We start from the raw sequence: 18,073 nt of genomic DNA, 5'->3' as shown, positions 1-18,073 counted from the left end.
TCTATTTTCTCCTTGATAAAATGCTTGTCTATCTCCACATGTTTTAGTCTATCATGAAGAACTGGATTGTGAGTGATAGCTATTGCAGCTTTATTGTCACAATACAGTTTCATTGGTAGTGAATTAGTAATCTTTAATTCTTCCAGCAACCTTTTGATCCATAGTGCTTCAAAAATTCCATGAGCAACGACCCTAAATTCTGCCTCTGCACTACTCCTTGCCACCACATTTTGTTTCTTGCTGGAACATGTTACTAGGTGTTTCCTCCAACAAAAGTGCAATAGCTAGAAGTTGATCTTCTATCAGTGATACTTCCAGCCCAATATGCATCGGTGTATACTTCAACCTGTAAAATCCCATGTGTTAATTTAGGTGTTATCCCAAGAAGGGGGGGTGAATTGGGTATTTAAAAATTATTTAAGTTCATTTTAACGAAATAATCGCAAGGGCTTGAAATTAATTCAAATTATTATCTCAATAAATTCAAGTATACCCAATTAATTATTAAGTGCATGTAATATTAATCAACATACAAACATGCAAAAACTGATAATGAAATGCAAGCAGAAATTAAAAAGTTAAGGGAAGAGAGAAGGCAAATACGATTTTACGAGGTTCAACCAACCCACCCTACGTCCTCGCCTTGAGCAATCCACTCAAGGATTCCACTAAATCCCTGCTCCTTTAACCGGGATGGAGCTTCCCTTACGATCCGCTGCTTACAAGAGGCACAGCTTCCTCCTACTCCACTGCTTACAAGATGCACAACTTCCTCCTTCTTCGGTTCACAACCCGAACCATCAATACAATAGATTGATAAAATTCCTGAACACTTAGATGCTTCTACACAAGCTAATGAGTACAATAAAAATTCCTAACACATATTCATATGATAAAATTTGAAGCTCAGTATGTATGTAACGATGAGATCGTTATATGAATGATATGCTTCACAAAATTACCCTTACATCAATATCTCCCAAAATAATTATATAAGTAGATGCTTTGGAGAACTTAGAGTTTAAGTTCAACTTACTAGATGCAAGAATACCAAATGTGATCTTTAAAAAATAGTCTTGAATGTTATGAAGATCTAAGTTCTTGCTATCAACTAATTCGTAAGGGCAAACCTTTGAATAAATATATGACTTTAAGTATTTCAAAGATTTAACAAATAATAATTTTTCAAATACTCCTTTTACCAATAAAGTAGATCCCTTTGTATAAAAATATGACTTTGAATATTTCAAAGATTCAAACTTTAGAATACTATTCCCATAAGATTTTTCCCAATAAATGAGTATGAGAAAATAAGTTTCTTAGTCCCAAGACGATTTCTATTTGAACGGATAATGGAGAAGACAACCGTTTAATAACAAATTTAAAGCTTAATGAAATATTTCTCAAACCTCAAGATCAAACCTAGATTTAGAAGAAGTTTGCTTGGATCTTGAAGATGCGAATGCCCACTAAGTATGAATTCTTTGGAGTGCAGGCAACGATTCTGAGCAATAGTATTCAAAGCTCTCAAGAGATGTACAAGGATGTTCAAAGCTCCCCAATCATGTGTAAAAGGTGAGGCACTAGGGTTTAGAGGTTGTTTTATAAGTAATCTCAGCCTAAGATTAAGTCTTGACCGTTGGATCAATTAGATTAAGAAAATAATCCGCGTGTTTTCTCGCTGAAGTTCAAGATTTTAAAACTTCCGTAGGTTTAGACGACTGAGCTCTCAGACGTCTGATGTTCCTTAAAGCACTGAAAATTATAGTCTGAACACAGGGTCAAACAACTAAACTATAGGTTCAGTCTTCTGAAGTACCAGCTCAGACGACTGAACTTGACAGTTCAGACGTCTGAAGGTGTTCTACCTGTTCTGTGTTTCAGCAATTAAATCTTCAGATGACTGAACTAATTCTTCAGTCTTCTGAGGAAATTCTTCAGACATTTGAAGTAAAATTTCAGTCATCTGAGGTTGCATCTTTAGACCTCTGAGGGTACAGCTCAGTTGTCTGGGCAGACCAACTTCAAAATTTTTATTTTCAGTTTTAAAATCAATTTTACTCTCTTGTTTTGATCCCTTATAAAACATTTTCCGAGGTTCAAAATAAGGTCTCTAAGTCCATGTTTAACCCTAGAAGATTTTCATAAGATGCATGTGTAGGGCATATTTTGAGCTTCTAGCTATATCATATAAAATATGCAAATACAATCAATTTAAATACCCATTCTCATGACGATCTTGAACTTGACGCTTGCATCTTCATTCTTCTACTCTTTTAGTTTCATGGGTTATGCTAGATCGTATGCGCTTCAAATTCCTCATGGCTTCCATGACTTCCTCACCTTCCGTGCATGCTAAATAATGTTCCTGCTAAAGAGCTCAATGCACAGATAAGATAATTGTGTTTTGTCATTATCAAATATCGGACTCAAAAAGTCAACACCATGTCCTCTAAATAATAAACCTTTTCTTGGAGTCCCTTTCAGGTACCTTAGAATCCTGTACACAACATCAAAGTGCTCAGGTCCTGGTGAGTGCATAAATTGACTTACCACGCTGGTTGCAAAGGCTATGTCAGGACGTGTATGAGAAAGATAAAGGAGTTTCCCTACCAATCTTTGGTATTGCTCTCTATTGATCACTTCTTCGGCCTTAGCTGGTTGGAGTTTTATGTTCGGCTCTATAGGTGCTTCTACTGCTTTGCACCCTAGCAAACCTATTTTACCAAGTAAATCAAGCACATACTTGCGTTGGGAAACAAAAATTCCTTTCTTTGGCCTTGAAAATTTCATTCCAAGAAAATACTTAAAGTTGCCTAAGTCTTTGATCTCAAATTCTTGAGCAAGGATCTTCTTTAACCTCTCTAGCTCATTGCTATCATCACCTGTCAGAATTATATCATCTACATAGACAATAAGGATAGTCATTTTACCTGCACTCGTGTATCTATAGAACATAGTATGATCGGCTTGACCTTGGCTGTAGCCATGACTCTTTACTATCTTCCCAAAGCGTTCAAACCAAGCTTTAGGAGATTGTTTGAGTCCATACAATGATTTCCTCGATCTGCACACCTTGCCTTTGCCCCCTTTCCCTTCAAATCGTGACGGTAGATCCATAAATACTTCCTCCTCTAAGTCTCCATTTAAGAAGGCATTCTTCACATCTAGTTGATATAAAGGCCAGTTAAAGGGAGCTGCTAGAGAGAGCAACACACAGATTGAGTTCATCTTGGCTACAAGAGCAAATGTTTCCTGGTAGTCAATTCCATATGTTTGATATAAGAAAGCATTCTTCACATCTAGTTGATATAAGGGCCAGTTAGAGTGAGCTGCTAAAGATAGCAACACACAAATTGAGTTCATCTTGGCTATAGGAGCAAATGCTTCCTGGCAGTCAATTCCATATGTTTGGTTGAACCCCTTTGCCACAAGTCTTGCTTTGTACCTTTCTATACTCCCATCAGCCTTGAATTTTACTGTAAATACCCATTTACAGCCAACAGTCTTCTTCCCCTCCAGTAGGTCACCAATTTCCCAAGTGCCGTTAGCAATTAGTGCATCCATCTCTTCTTGAACAGCCAATCTCCATTCCAGGTGATCTAGTGCTTCTTGAATGGTTCTTGGAATAAACAGATGAGAAACATTTGAAGTAAAGGCCTTATGAGAATCGGAGCGTCTATAATAGGATAGATGGTTGGAAATTGGATGTGTGGTACAGGTTCTAACTCCTTTCCTAAGGGCAATGGGCAAGTCAAGATCAGAACAATTATCAAAACAAGGATCTGGAGAAGAAAAAGTACCTGGAGTATGTGAAGGAGGACCAACTTGTGTAGGTGGTGATGATTGCCTTGCTCTGGATTTGAAGAAAGAGCTTTATTATTCTGATGATTTCTTCTTCTAGTATAAACATGAAACTCAGATGAGGGAAAATTTGATAGTACTTCTCCCCCTGTTTGTGAATTAGGTATGCCTTGTATAGGTAGACTAAGATTTCCTTTATTTTTGCCAGTTAAAGTATTGGTTTCCTGACCCTTTAAAGAGTGGATGTCAATGTCAAGGAAAACTTTTGGAAGAGGCTTAGAGGTTTGCCAGAACTCATTTTTAGTTTCCTTTTTCTCCCCCTGAAGATAGTAATGGCCAAAAAAGGGTTGGTTTTCAATAAAAATAACATCCATACTGATATGAATTTTTCTGGTCAGAGGGTTAAAACATTTGTACCCTTTTTTATTAGGAGCATATCCAAGGAAAACACATTTTTTTGTTCTAGGATCGAGCTTGGATCGAAGATTGGTAGGTATATGAACAAAAACAATGCATCCAAACACTTTTAGTCGCAGGTCTGACGTTTATCTGACATGTAGGAAACAATTTTTTTAGGCAATCTAAGAAAGTGACGTATTTTAGCACTCGAGTAGGCATTCTATTAATGAGATAACGTGCAGTTAAAATAGCATCACCCCATAGATATTTAGGAACTTGCATTGAAAACATTAGGGCTCGTGCAACCTCTAACAAATGGCGATTTTTTCTCTCAGCAATGCCATTTTGTTGTGGGGTGTCACGACAAGTAGATTGATGTTGAATACCTTTTGTTGAAAGAAACGTTCCTAAACTTTTCTTAAAATATTCAGTACCATTATCAGTTCTAAGGATACTGATTTTCGTATGGAATTGGGTTTCAACCATATTATAAAAATCTTGAAAACAGAATTTCAACTTCAGATTTGTCACTCAATAAGTACACCCAACACAAATGTGTATGATCATCAATAAACATAACAAACCATTTCTTACCAAAAGTAGTAGTGATTTTTGAGGGACCCCAAACATCACTATGAATTAAATAAAAAGGTTTGGAAGAATGATTAGCTTTTGATTAATAGGTGCTTCGGTGACTTTTGGATATATGGCAAACATCACAATGAATAGAATTGCAATCCAATTTTTTAAATAAGCTTGGAAACAAATGTCTTATATAGAGAAAACTAGGATGTCCTAGTCTAAGATGCCAAAGGATTATTTATTTACGTACAGAAACAAAACTAGTACTACTACTCAAACCCTGAGCTTGTTTATTGTTGAATAAAGTCTCATCGAAGAAGTAGAGTCCATCAATCATCCTAGCATTGCCAATCATCTTCTGTGAGAGTTGGTCCTGAAATTCACAATGGGAATCAAAGAAAATGACACAACAATTAGAATCCCATGAGAGTTTACTAATAGATAGCAAGTTACAAGCAAGTTTAGGGACTTGAAGGACAGATTTGAGTTCTATTTTTTCAGAGAATTGGACAGTGAAAACTAAGGTGTAGTCCAAGGAGGGGGTGGTGAATTGGGTTTTTAAAAGTTTCCTTTAAATTTTTTTACAAATTCACAACCTTTTGTAAGTTTAGCAAACACACGAGAATGATTTGATTTTTAATGCTTAATTAAACCAACCACAATCCACACTTAATATCAACACAAACCAATGATTCTTAATGAGATGCTTTCAACAATGTTTATCAATCAACCAATCAATCACAATATACTTAATAAATTATATGAGGTGCAGCACTTCCTTGATTCAACGTTTGCAAAACTCAGCTTAGAGTTTAAATGAAGCCTTGTATGTATGAATATTAGTGCACTTCCTTTTAACCAAGATTTCCGCAAACGATTAATCAACATACTCCCTTTAAGGTTTCTGCAAAAGATCAATCAACATACTCTCTTAAATTAAAAGTTTTCTCAATCTCAAACTTTCAGCTTCTTGGACTTAGATACACAACCACACAATTTATATATGTAGAAAAATTAAAGAGTAAGGGTAGAGAGTGAGACCGAGTTTTTACGAGGTTCGGCTTATACCCAGCCTACGTCATCGCCTTAGGCAAAACCACCTAAAGATTCCACTATAGCGTTCCTTTATGGGTAGAACAAACCGTTACAATCCCTCCTTCAATTAGGGCGGAGCCTCTCTCCAAGCGATACCCCACGTTTGGTACAATGATCCAATAACCCTGAACTGTCAAAGAAAACAAGGAAACAAGAAAAGATTCTTGTGCCACCGGGATTCTTCTTTTGATTTGTATCAAACCTTAGAAGATTTGCTTTCAGATTAGTGATCAGAGACTTAGTTTATCTCAGAAAATTCTCAGCAAGAGTATGTGTGCAAGAGGGCTTTGAGAGAGAGTGAACAATATAGCTTGAAAACAGATTTTGAATTCTTGATATTGATTTGATTTGAGAAACCATGTATTTATAGGCTCAAAAAGTGTTAAAATCATGTTGCCTAAGTTACTTGGAGTGTTTTCCAAGTTTATACGAAGTTTGGGGCACAAGTAAATCGATTTTTAAATTTAAAAAGTTGTTTTAAAACTAGTCGTTCGAGGGTCAGTCGCCTGATCCTTTTGAACACAGTTCAAATTTTCAATTTAAAAAGGTGTCAGCCGCCTGAGGATTCAGGGGTCAGTCACCTGATCCTTCACTGGCTGTTCAAAATCAGTTTAGGAAAATCTTCAGTTGCCTGACCAAACATAGGCCAGTCGCCTGAACAGTTATAAAGATTGTTTTTGTGGTTTGTTTCCAAAATCCTTAGCCATCTTGCTTTGATACATTTAAAAAGCATTTTCCGGGGTTTTCAAAGTTAGGTTTCTAAGTCCATATCAACCCCTAATGAGTTTTAAAGCATTCAAAATGATATTTATAATGAAGTACTTACATAAGACTTCCTAAAGACTTAAAAACTCTCTAAGCTTGAAGTCTTCATGTATATCTTTGCTTTGAATCCTCTTAGACTTAAGCTTCAATATTCTTTCAGCTTCCACATGTTTTGAACGTCTTGGTCCTCTTGAGCTTTCTTTTGATCACCTCGTTGATGAAGTATAGCTTTATGGTACTTGTGATCTTGGACTTTCATTTCTTTGAACCTTTTGAAATTTTATCATACTAAGTTTCTTGAAATATCATCACTTAAACAATAACTTGTTTAATTTACCTTTATTTTTTATCATCGAAACAAGATTCAAAAGTCATTTTAGGCCAACAGTCTCCCCATTTTTGATGATGACAAATAAGGAGCAAAGATGAGAGAACCTTGATTAGGCTACCCTTTACAATAAGCATACCTTTTAACAAGTGTAAAAAAATGATGATTTTAAATATAAGTTCAAAAGAAATCATCATAATCAAATATAAGTGCATTATAGCTCAGTTCAACATACTAGTATTAGGATCATATTTCAAGTCCTTATTTAAAATATTATCTCAAATAGTTGGCATTATACTTATGCTTATGTTGCTTATATTCTCATTTCAAGATTATGTATTTCACATGTTTGTCATGCCCTCATGCTCTCATGTTTGCTCTCTAAAATATCTCTCCTCCCTTGTCATCAAGCAAAAAGAAATAAGGAGCATAGTCACAAGGAGTCTTAGGATAGAACATAATAAGCATTGTCATATAGTCATCAAAGAGTACAAAACGTCATAATCAAGGGAGTTACAAGCTAAAGAATAACAAAGAAAGCAACACAATGGCAAAGCCAATACATAGATAGTATTCAATACAACACAAAAAGTAACCAATAAAAAAAAAAAGATCAATCATCGTCAACATCATCATCATTATCATCATCAGCTTCAGCTTCTTCTTCATCACCCTCCTCACTTCCTTCTTCAGATTCTTCATTAGATGAAGCATCACTACGAGGGGCAGAGCTAGTATCCATGGGATCAACACTCCGAGATTAGCTAGCCCTATACTGCTCTATGCAAGTAAGGCGCCGGTCAAGTGAGGAGAAAGTAGTGTGGAGTGAGGATACGTTCTCCTGAAGTGACTGGAGACCTAACGCATATCTCTACTGGATGTAGTGAACTCATGGTGGAAGGGTACAAACCAAGGAGTGCAGCTGAAGGTCCTTGTTGCTAATCTGGAGGTGGAGGAGGTACAACTGCTGGCCTTTGTGGTTGTCCTCCTTTCAAAAACCAACCCTGCTCATGCTTTTCATATCCCATTTGTTTCAGGGTTGTGAAAGTGAAAAGATCATACCGAGTACGCTTGATGAACAGTTCGGTAGGAGTAGTTACACTAAGATGGGCAAGGATGAGGTTTAGAGCACCACCATAAGGAAGAGTGACTCGATGAGCTTCCAATTTAGCCCCACATCCATTTCAAAATTAGGCTAGAGAGATCGAGTTTCTTCCCTTTTAGCAAACACCATAACACAAAACAATCTACGTAGGATATGTGAACATACGAATCGGCTTGGGGTAAAATATTGTTTGTGATAATTTTCTGAAGTATTTGAGCTTGAAGATTCAGCTGTTTGTACATTGGAGGATGGCCAAAGTAAACAGGTTCCTTTACCATAATTAGGAATTCCTAGGGAGTGAAACCTTGCTCTAGAATCCATGTTTGAGCAAATGCTAGACACTCAAATTGTCCTGGGCTAATATGCAAAATAGGAGCTAAAGTTTGTGGAGATAAAACTATCTTCTTTCCCCTAACCTCAGTGGTTAGTACATTTTCTCCATGTATCATATTTGCATAGAAGATCTTCACTAGGTTTGGATACAGGCCTTTGGATTGATAAGCTACAAAATTCTTCCAACCAATATTCCGAAACATTGGCAGGATTTCCAAAAATTTTGAATCAAAGAAGGAGGTATCTATGACCTTACCAAAAATTGGTTCCGTAGAATGAAGATGAGATCGGTTTCGATGCTTCGATTGAGGAGTGACGAGCCATTGTTCGATATTATTATCATCTCTCCCTGAGGAAGCACCTCGGTTTGCTGTAGTTTTTGTGCGAGGCATCGTGATATTGAAGGATCAAACGAACCAGACAAGTGAAACCCTAGAAACCGTGGGAAAAGGTGTAGGAGAGTGATTGGGAGGCTTTGATTTAGGGGATTTGGAGCTAAGAATTAAGGGAGATCAAGAGAAGGAGGCTCAGGTGAGTGCTGGAACAGAGGTCAGTAGCCTGGAGTCTGAAAAGTTAGGGTTTTTCGCGCTTAAAATATATAAGACCCATCAGGTCAAGCGCTTGAAGTTTTGGGCTCAGTTGCCTGACAATTTATAAAATTAATTTTTCAATAGGCAGTAGCACATCAGTCACCTGACACCCCCCCCCCCCAAAATTTTTCTCTATTTGGTTGATTGAGGTTTTAGGCTCAATCGCCTGACCCTCTCAACTTTCTAAAAATTCCCTTTTCACTCAATATGAAATCTTCCTAAATCACTTCCCTACTATGTAACAACTCAAGTTCTCTTCTAATTGATATAAATCTTTCTTCAGGAAGAGGTTTTGTGAAGATATCCGCCCATTGGTCTTTTGTATTTATAAATTCAAGTAGTATATCTTCTTTTTGTACGTGATCTCTTAGGAGATGATGTCTTATATCAATATGTTTAGTTCTTGAGTGTGATACTGGATTTTTGGAAATGTTTGTTGCACTTGAATTATCACACTTAATTGGTATGACTAAGTACTCTAAGTGAGTGTTTGTGCACAGCAACTACCGGCTACCACATACTCAACTTCAGCGGTTAATAAAGTTACGAAATTTTGTTTCTTGGAAAACCAAGAGACAAGATACCATCCTAAAATGTGACAAGTCCCGCTTGTACTTTTTCTATCAATCTTACAACCTGCATAATCGGCAATTAAATAACTGATCATTTCAAATCCAGTGTCTTTAGGGTACCAAAGTCCTAAATCAGTTGTTCCTATTAAGTATCTTAGGATTCTTTTAACGACTATCTGATGGGATTTCTTAGGAGCTGATTGAAACCGGACGCATATACAAACGCTAAACATTATGTCTGGTCTACTAGCTGTCAAATATAACAAATTTCCTATCATTCCTCCATAGTACTTCATGTCTACTGATTTTCTTTTTTCATCTTTGTCTAGGCTTATAGAGGTACTCATGGGAGTTCCTATGGGCTTACTTCCTTCCATGTCAAACTTTTTAAGCATGTCTCTTATGTATTTTGATTGATTTATAAATGTTTCATTTTTAGCTTGCTTGATTTGTAAACCTAAGAAGTAAGTTAATTCCCTGATTATACTCATCTCAAACTCATCTTGCATACACTTTGCAAATTCCTTACATAATTCATCATTTGTAGCACCAAATATAATATCATCAACATAGATTTGTATGATTAGCATGTCTTTATTTTTTATTTTAATGAATAAGGTGTTATCCACCTTTCCTCTTGAGAACCATTCTCTAGTAAGAATCTACTCAATCTCTCATACCAAGCTCTAGGAGCTTGTTTTAACCCGTACAATGCTTTTGTTAATCTAAATACATGATCGGTATTGTTTATGTCCTTAAAACCAGGAGGTTGTTCCACATAAACTTCTTCATTTATAAAACCATTTAGAAAAGCACTTTTTACATCCATTTGATATAGTTTAAATTCTTTATGTGATGCATATGCTAACAACATTCTCATCGTAGTTTAATCCTTCTTCTTGATTGTATCCTTGTACTACAAGTCTTGCTTTATTTCTTACAATTATGCCATTTTCATCATTTTTTATTCCTAAATACCCATTTAGTTCCAATTATTGAGTGGTCATCAGGTCTAGGAACTAATTTCCATACTTTATTTCTTTCAAATTGGTTCAATTCTTCTTGCGTAACTTTTATCCAAGAATCATCACTTAAAGTTTCTTCTATGTTTTAAGGTTTTTCTTGTGATAGAAATGGATAGTGATTACATAAGTTCTTTAATGATGATCTAGTAGTTACTCCTCTAGTAGGTTCTCCTATGATTTGATCTTTAGGGTGATTTCTTACATATTTCCATTCCTTTCAGAATTTTCCATAGGATCATCATTTTGAGTTTCTTCAACTTCCTTTTCTTTTTCTTCTTTGATTTCTAGATCTTCTAGTTTTTGTGAAGTATCATCTTTTTCTTCATTCTCAATTTCTTTTGTAAAAGAGTTTGATTCATCAAAGGTTACATGGATTGATTCAATAATTGTTAGTGTTCTCTTATTATAGATTCTAAAAGTTTTACTATTTGCTGCATATCCTAGAAAAATACCCTCATCTAACATAGCATCAAATTTCCCTAAGTCACCTTTGTCATTGAGTACAAAACACTTACATCCAAAAATATGAAAGTAAGCTATGTTAGGTCTTCTTCCTTTCCATAATTCATAGGGAGTTTTATTTAGGCTTGATCTAATGGACACTCTATTTATTACATAACATGCGATGTTAACCGCTTTAGCCCAAAAGTACTTAGGTAGTTTGTTTTCATTTAACATTGTCCTAGCTATTTCTTGAAGAGTTCTATTCGTTCTTTCAACAACTCCATTTTATTGTGGAGTTCTAGGTGCTGAAAAGTTATGTCTAATTCCATGTTCATTGCAAAATTTTTCAACATCTTTATTATTAAATTCTCTCCCTTGATCACTCTTCTAATGTTTAAGACACCATAGCCCTTTTCATTTTGAAGTCTTTTACACAAGTTTATCAAGGTATTACATGCTTCATCTTTTGAGGCTAGGAAGAGTACCCAGGTAAACCTAGAGTAGTCATCTACAATGACGAAAGCATATTGCTTTCCTCCTATACTTTGAGTCCTAGTGGGACCAAATAAGTCTAAGTGTATAAGCTCTAAGGGCTTGCTAGTGGAGATGTGTTTCTTCTTCTTAAAGCTGGTCTTAGTTTGTTTTCCTAATTGACAAGCATCACAAATTTTATCTTTAACAAACTTTGTACTGGGTAGTCCTCTAACTCGGTTCTTCTTAACTAGTTTTGATAATAAATCCATACTAGCATGACCTAGTCTTCTATGCCATAACCAACTTGCCTTATTCATAGTTGCTAAGCATGTAATGTTTTTGAGATTTTAACTTTTCAAAATTTATGCAATATACATTGTCGGTTCTACTAGCGGTGAATAGAATATTTTGTTTTTCTCTATCTTCAACAATACATTTGTCTTGTTTGAAAATTATATCAAATCCTTTGTCACTCAATTGGCTTATGCTTAATAGGTTATGTTTTAAACCATCTACTAATAACACATCATCAATGGTAAGGGAAGGTTCTTTACCTATCTTACCGATCCCAATGATTTTTCCTTTAGCATTGTCTCCGAATGTAACGTATCTACCATCTTTTAGCCTTAATGAGGTGAACTTGGATTTATCTCCGGTCATGTGCCTAGAACACCCGCTATCCAAGTACCATTTGTCTTTAGATGTGGCTGTCCTAAGGCAAACCTACAAGAAGGGTTCAATAAGTTACTCTTAGGTAGCCAAACTTTCTTAGGTTTCTTTATTTCAGATTTGTTTTCTTTAATTTTCCAAACTTTCTTGATTTTCACATTCTTTCTTTTAAATGGACAATCAAATTTTATGTGTCCCTTTTTCTTACATAAGAAGCACGTAGTATGTTGATAGACATTAGATGAAGATGTGTTTGCATAATACTTTGATTCTTTAACAAAGTATCCCATAGAAAGATTTTTCTTCTTTTTGTTCTCAATTCAATTAAATCCTATTCCTTCTTTATCTAATGACATTTTTGCTTTCCAAGCAATTTTTCAAAGTTTTCCTTTCCTTTAGTAAAATTGTAAATGATTTTCTCCTTGTCTTCAATTTTACTTTTAAGGTCTTTTATTTCCGAGTCTTTCTTGCTCTCACCATTTACTTTTAATTTAACTAAATCTTGAGATATGTCATTTATTTTCTTCATAAGCTCATCAATGTGCAAGTCTTTTTCCTTTTCAGCTGCTTTTGATGTATCTAGTTGATTTTTAAGTGATTCATTTTGTTCATTTAAAGCAATGCTCCTCTTAGTTACTTTTATGAACCTATTGTGTAAGGTAAATAATTCAGCTTGAAGTTTTTTGTATGACGGCATACTATCACATGAATCACTACATGATTCATCACTTGATTTTTCGGAAGAACTATAATAGGAATTTACCTCATCCTTATGCTATGAAGCATACGTTGGCCATCTCTTGTTCACTTGATTCGTTCTCCGATTCGCTTGAGCTTGTATCATCCCATGTAGCTTTCATTGCCTTCTTTTTCTTCTTCTTGTCTTTCTTTAGCTGTGGACAATTAAGTTTAATATGTCCAACCTTTTTGCAATTATAACAAGTTGGATGTTCATTCTTATTATTGTTTTCCTTTTTACTTGTTTCTCATTTTTCAGTTTTTGTACCTTTAAACTTTCTAGCGAACTTCTTATTTCTTCTAAAGAATTTTCCAAGTCTTTTAGTAATGAAGGCTAGTTCTTCATCATCTAATTCACTTGCATCTTCCTCTTCTTCACTAGAGCTTTTTTTGGCAACCTTAAGGGCTATAGATTTCTTATTTTTGTTTTCAGCATTCCTTTCATTCATAGCCATCTCATAGGTGAGAAGGGATCCAATTAGTTCATCTAGTGAAGTACTTTTAAGGTTTCTTCCTTCCGTTATAGTTATGGCTTTGGGTTCCCAAACGGATGGAAGACCTCCAAGGATTTTTCAGATCATCTCATTAGTAGAGTAAGTTTTCCCTAAAGCATTAAGGGAGTTTATGTTATAAGTGAACCTAGTGTACATATTTGTAATAGATTCATCCTAAAAGCTTCATATTCGCTAGTAAGCATGTCAATTCTATTATCTCTTACATCAATGGTACCTTCATAGGTTACCTCTAGTTTTTCCCATATTTCTTTTGCTGTTTTGCATGTCATGACCCTATTGAATTCATTTATGTCAAGAGCATAATATAAAGCATTTATAGCACTTGAGTTAACTTGCAACATCTTATGGTCGTTTTCGGTCATGTCTTTTTCTTCTTTGGGTACTTCTTTTCCATCTACAAGTTTGGTAGGGATAAGATCACCATGTGTGACAACCCTCCATACTTTCCACTCCATGGTTTGAAGGTAGATTTTCATTCTTTGTTTCCAAAAAGTATAGTCAAGTCCATAAAAGATTGGAGGCCTAGTTGAGGATTGACTCTCGGCAAAGGGAGCTACGCCTAGGTGTGCCATTTAGATCTTTATATAGCTTCTAATTAAGATTTGCTATAACCCCGCTCTAATACCAATTGAAAACTAAGGTGTAGTCCCAAGAGGGGGTGGTGAATTGGGTTTTTAAAAGTTTCTTTTAAATCTTTTTACAAATTCACAACCTTTTGTAAGTTTAGTAAACACACGAGAATGATTTGATTTTTAATGCTTCATTAAACCAACCACAATCCACACTTAATATCAACACAAACCAATGATTCTTAATGAGATGCTTTCAACAATGTTTATCAATCAACCAATCAATCACAATATACTTAACCAATTATATGAGGTACAACACTTCCTTGATTCAGCGTTTGCAAAACTCAGCTTAGAGTTTAAATGAAGCCTTGTATATATGAATATTGGTGCACTTCCTTTTAACCAAGATTTCCGCAAACGATTAATCAATGTACTCCCTTTAAGGTTTCCGCAAAAGATCAATCAACGTACTCTCTTAAATTAAAAGTTTTCTCAATCTCAAACTTTTAGCTTCTTGGACTTAGATACTCAACCACACAATTTATATATGTAGAAAAATTAAAGAGTAAGGGTAGAGAGTGAGACCGAGTTTTTACGAGGTTCAGCTTATACCCAGCCTACGTCCTTGCTTTAGGTAAGACCACCTAAAGATTCCACTATAGCGTTCCTTTACGGGCGGAGCCAACCGTTACAATCCCTCCTTCAATTAGGGTGGAGCCCCCTCTCCAAGCGATACCCCACACTCGGTACAACGATCTAACAACCTTGAACCGTCAAAGAAAATAAGGAAACAAGAAAAGATTCTTGTGTACAAGAGATGCTCTCAGATAGAGCTGGTTAGTACAAATATAGCATAGCTAATACTTCAAAGTAAATATCAAAGAGAATTGAATTGAGGCTCAAAGAAGTATGTCACTGGATTCTTCTTTTGATTTGTATCAAACCTCAAAAGATTTGCTTTCAGATCAGTGATCAGAGACTTAGTTTATCTCAGAAAATTCTTAGCAAGAGTATGTGTGCAAGAGGGCTTTGAGAGAGAGTGAATAATATAGCTTGAAAACTGATTTTCAATTCTTGGTATTGATTTGATTTGAGAAACCATGTATTTATAGGCTCAAAAAGTGTTAAAATAGTGTTGCCCAAGTTACTTGGAGTGTTTCCCAAATTTATACGAAGTTTGGGGCCCAAGTAAATCGATTTTGAAATTTAAAAAGCTGTTTTAAAACTAGCCATTCGAGGGTCAGTCGCTTGATCCTTTTAAACACAGTTCAAATTTTTAGTTTAAAACAAGGTCAGACGCTTGAGGATTCAGGGGTCAGTCGCCTGATCCTTCACTGCCTGTTCAAAATCAGTTCAGGAAAATCTTCAGTCGCCTGACCAAACATTGGTCAATCGCCTAAATAGTTATTAAAACTGTTTTTGAGGTTTGTTTCCAAAATCCTTAGCCATCTTGCTGCATTTAAATAGTATGTTCTGAGGTTTTCAAAGTAAGGTCTCTAAGTCCATATCAACTCCTAATGAGCTTCAAAGCATTCAAAATAATATTTATAATGATGTACTTACATAAGACTTCCTAAAGACTAAAAACTCTCTAAGTTTGAAGGCTTTATGTATATCTTTGCTTTGAATCCTCCTAGACTTAAGCTTCAATATTCTTTCAGCTTCCACATGTTTTGAACATCTTGGTCCTCTTGAGCTTTCTTTTGATCACCTTGTTGATGAAGTATAGCTTTATGGTACTTGTGATCTTGGACTTTCATTTCTTTGAACCTATTGAAATTTTATCATACTAGGTTTGCTGAAATATCATCACTAAAACAATAACTTGTTAAATTAACATTTATTTGTTATCATCAAAACAAGATTCGAAAGCCATGTTAGCCAACAAGAACCTATTCTAGCGATGGATGAAAAACTTCTATTTGCAATTCTAATCTTTTTTATTACCAGAACAAGGAGAATAAGATTGAAACAATTGTGAGGTACTAGTCATGTGATCAGATGCACCAGAATCAATAATCCATGGTGCAAGATTTAAGCAACAAGGGTAGGCACTAGAGTTATCACCTATTTGGGCCAATGAACTAGTAGGAAGACCAGAGGCAGAAGTAGATTTCAACAGTTGAAGAAGATGATCCACCTGCTCAACACTTAGGAAATTAGCTTCATTGGCTTTAGGGACTGCATGATTGTTGCCAGAGGGTCCAGATTTGCTCTTCCAGTTTGCTGGCTTTCCATGGAGTTTCCAGCAATTTTTTCAAGTGTGGCGTGGCTTATTGCAATAGTCACACTATACTCGAGGGTTATCTTCCAACCTCCTTTGATTAGAGTAAGGCCGCTATGTAGAAATATTGGCAGCAGCCAAATCTGTGTTACCAGCACCATGAGGAGTAGGATTATGGCAACAAGTAGAGCAGATTTTTCCAAAGTCTCATCCTCCTTTTTCTTCATCATCACACTCCTTCGACAATCTTCTCGTCGTACTTCAGAAAATATTTCCCCAAGTGGGGGTAGAGGTCGTCTCCCTAGGATTCTTCCCCTTACTTCATCAAATTCATCATTATGTCCAGCCAAGAATTTAAAAATTCTTGCATTCTCCACCATCTTCTTATTGTGATTGCAATCAATAAGATTTTTACATTTATAATCATTGAATAAATCCAGATCTTGTCATAGACCCTTAAGAACATTGAAATACCTTGTTACACTACTGTCTCCTTGATAAGTATTGCTGATCTTCTGCTGCAGTTCATAAATCTGAGAGTAGTTCCTAAGTTTAGAGTAGATCTGACTCACATTGTCCCAAAGTTCCTTTGCAGTAGAATAGCGCGTGTAATTAGCACTAATCTCTTCATCCATAGCATTCATGAGCCATGCCATCATCATGGGATTTTCAGCATCCCATATAGCATAAGATGGGTCTGTCTTCTCGGGCTCCTTAGCTTCACCAATCAACTACCCTATCTTCCCTCTTCCATGAATATAAATCCTCACAGATTGTGGCCACCGCAAGAAGAAAACCCTATAGAGATTAGGGTCAGATTGGAGCCGCCAAGGGAAACTAGGGTTTACACAAGGCCAAGAGCCGGACCTAGCTCTAATACCATCTAGAATGAGATAGCTTCTTGTGGAAATAATTCTCATTAATCATGACATAAGTACAGGTCTATATAAATAGATGTACAATAGAAGAATAGAAGAAAGAACCAAGAAGGAAAGAACCAAAGATGCTAAATTCCAAGGAAACTAAATAAACTAGGATATTCACACATTTACAGCCGAGCTTCTCTGAGAAAAATAGGAAAGTTGACTAAACAAATTTGAAACTTTCCAACAGCATTCTATAAACACGAGCACCTTTTTCAAGTGTGTTGCATGTGATTAGAAGTGAATAATTTTAAGCCAAATATATTTAAATTCTTTGATTTTTAGTTATTCAATTTTTTACATAAATATATTTATTAAATAATAAGGACTAAAATCCCTGCTACAATATATACTTTCTTAAAAGATAATTCCCACTACGATATATACATTTTTTTAAATAAATGATAGGATATTATCATAATTAAGTTTATTAAAGTACTGATAATTGAGGTTAGTTATAAAAGTTCTATGTTATGTATTTACATATTTCATTCGCAGTAGTTAAAATCTGACACACATAATTTATACTAAGCATGTACCTTTTTAAAAAATTTTAGGTCGGATCAAACATGTGTGAACTTAAGTGGGAAGCATGCTAATTTTTTTTTAGAAAGATGTTTATATTTGTGCTTTTATTAGTGTTTTAAGTTTTACCCTTAACCTTAAATCGCCTTGTTATAAATTTTGCAGTGAAATTGAAAATTTTTCAGTTTGTTAGTTTGAATTTGTGGTTGCAAATCGCTTACTTTTTTAACAGTAAAATCTGTGCACAAACACTTCTAAAGCACTTTAGCCTGTGTTATCTTATTTAAATTTTATGCATAAAAATTGGAGTTTTTTTAGCTTGATTCCTTTCGGTTTTCTAAAACGATATTCTTAATGTAGGATGCATATTTTACTTTATTATAAGAGATTG

At 35.3% G+C, this 18,073-nt stretch overlaps 1 protein-coding gene across 2 annotated transcripts in view; it reads left to right on the top strand.

The window, feature by feature from the left end:
- Positions 1–18,073, top strand: part of LOC131144716 (urease) — a 125,170-nt gene that overhangs the window by 105,573 nt on the left and 1,524 nt on the right. The window lies entirely within an intron of this gene.

The sequence above is a fragment of the Malania oleifera genome, chromosome 12 (assembly GCF_029873635.1).
Source record: "Malania oleifera isolate guangnan ecotype guangnan chromosome 12, ASM2987363v1, whole genome shotgun sequence".
Taxonomy (NCBI): domain Eukaryota; kingdom Viridiplantae; phylum Streptophyta; class Magnoliopsida; order Santalales; family Ximeniaceae; genus Malania; species Malania oleifera.
This window is presented reverse-complemented; position numbering and strand designations above follow the sequence as displayed.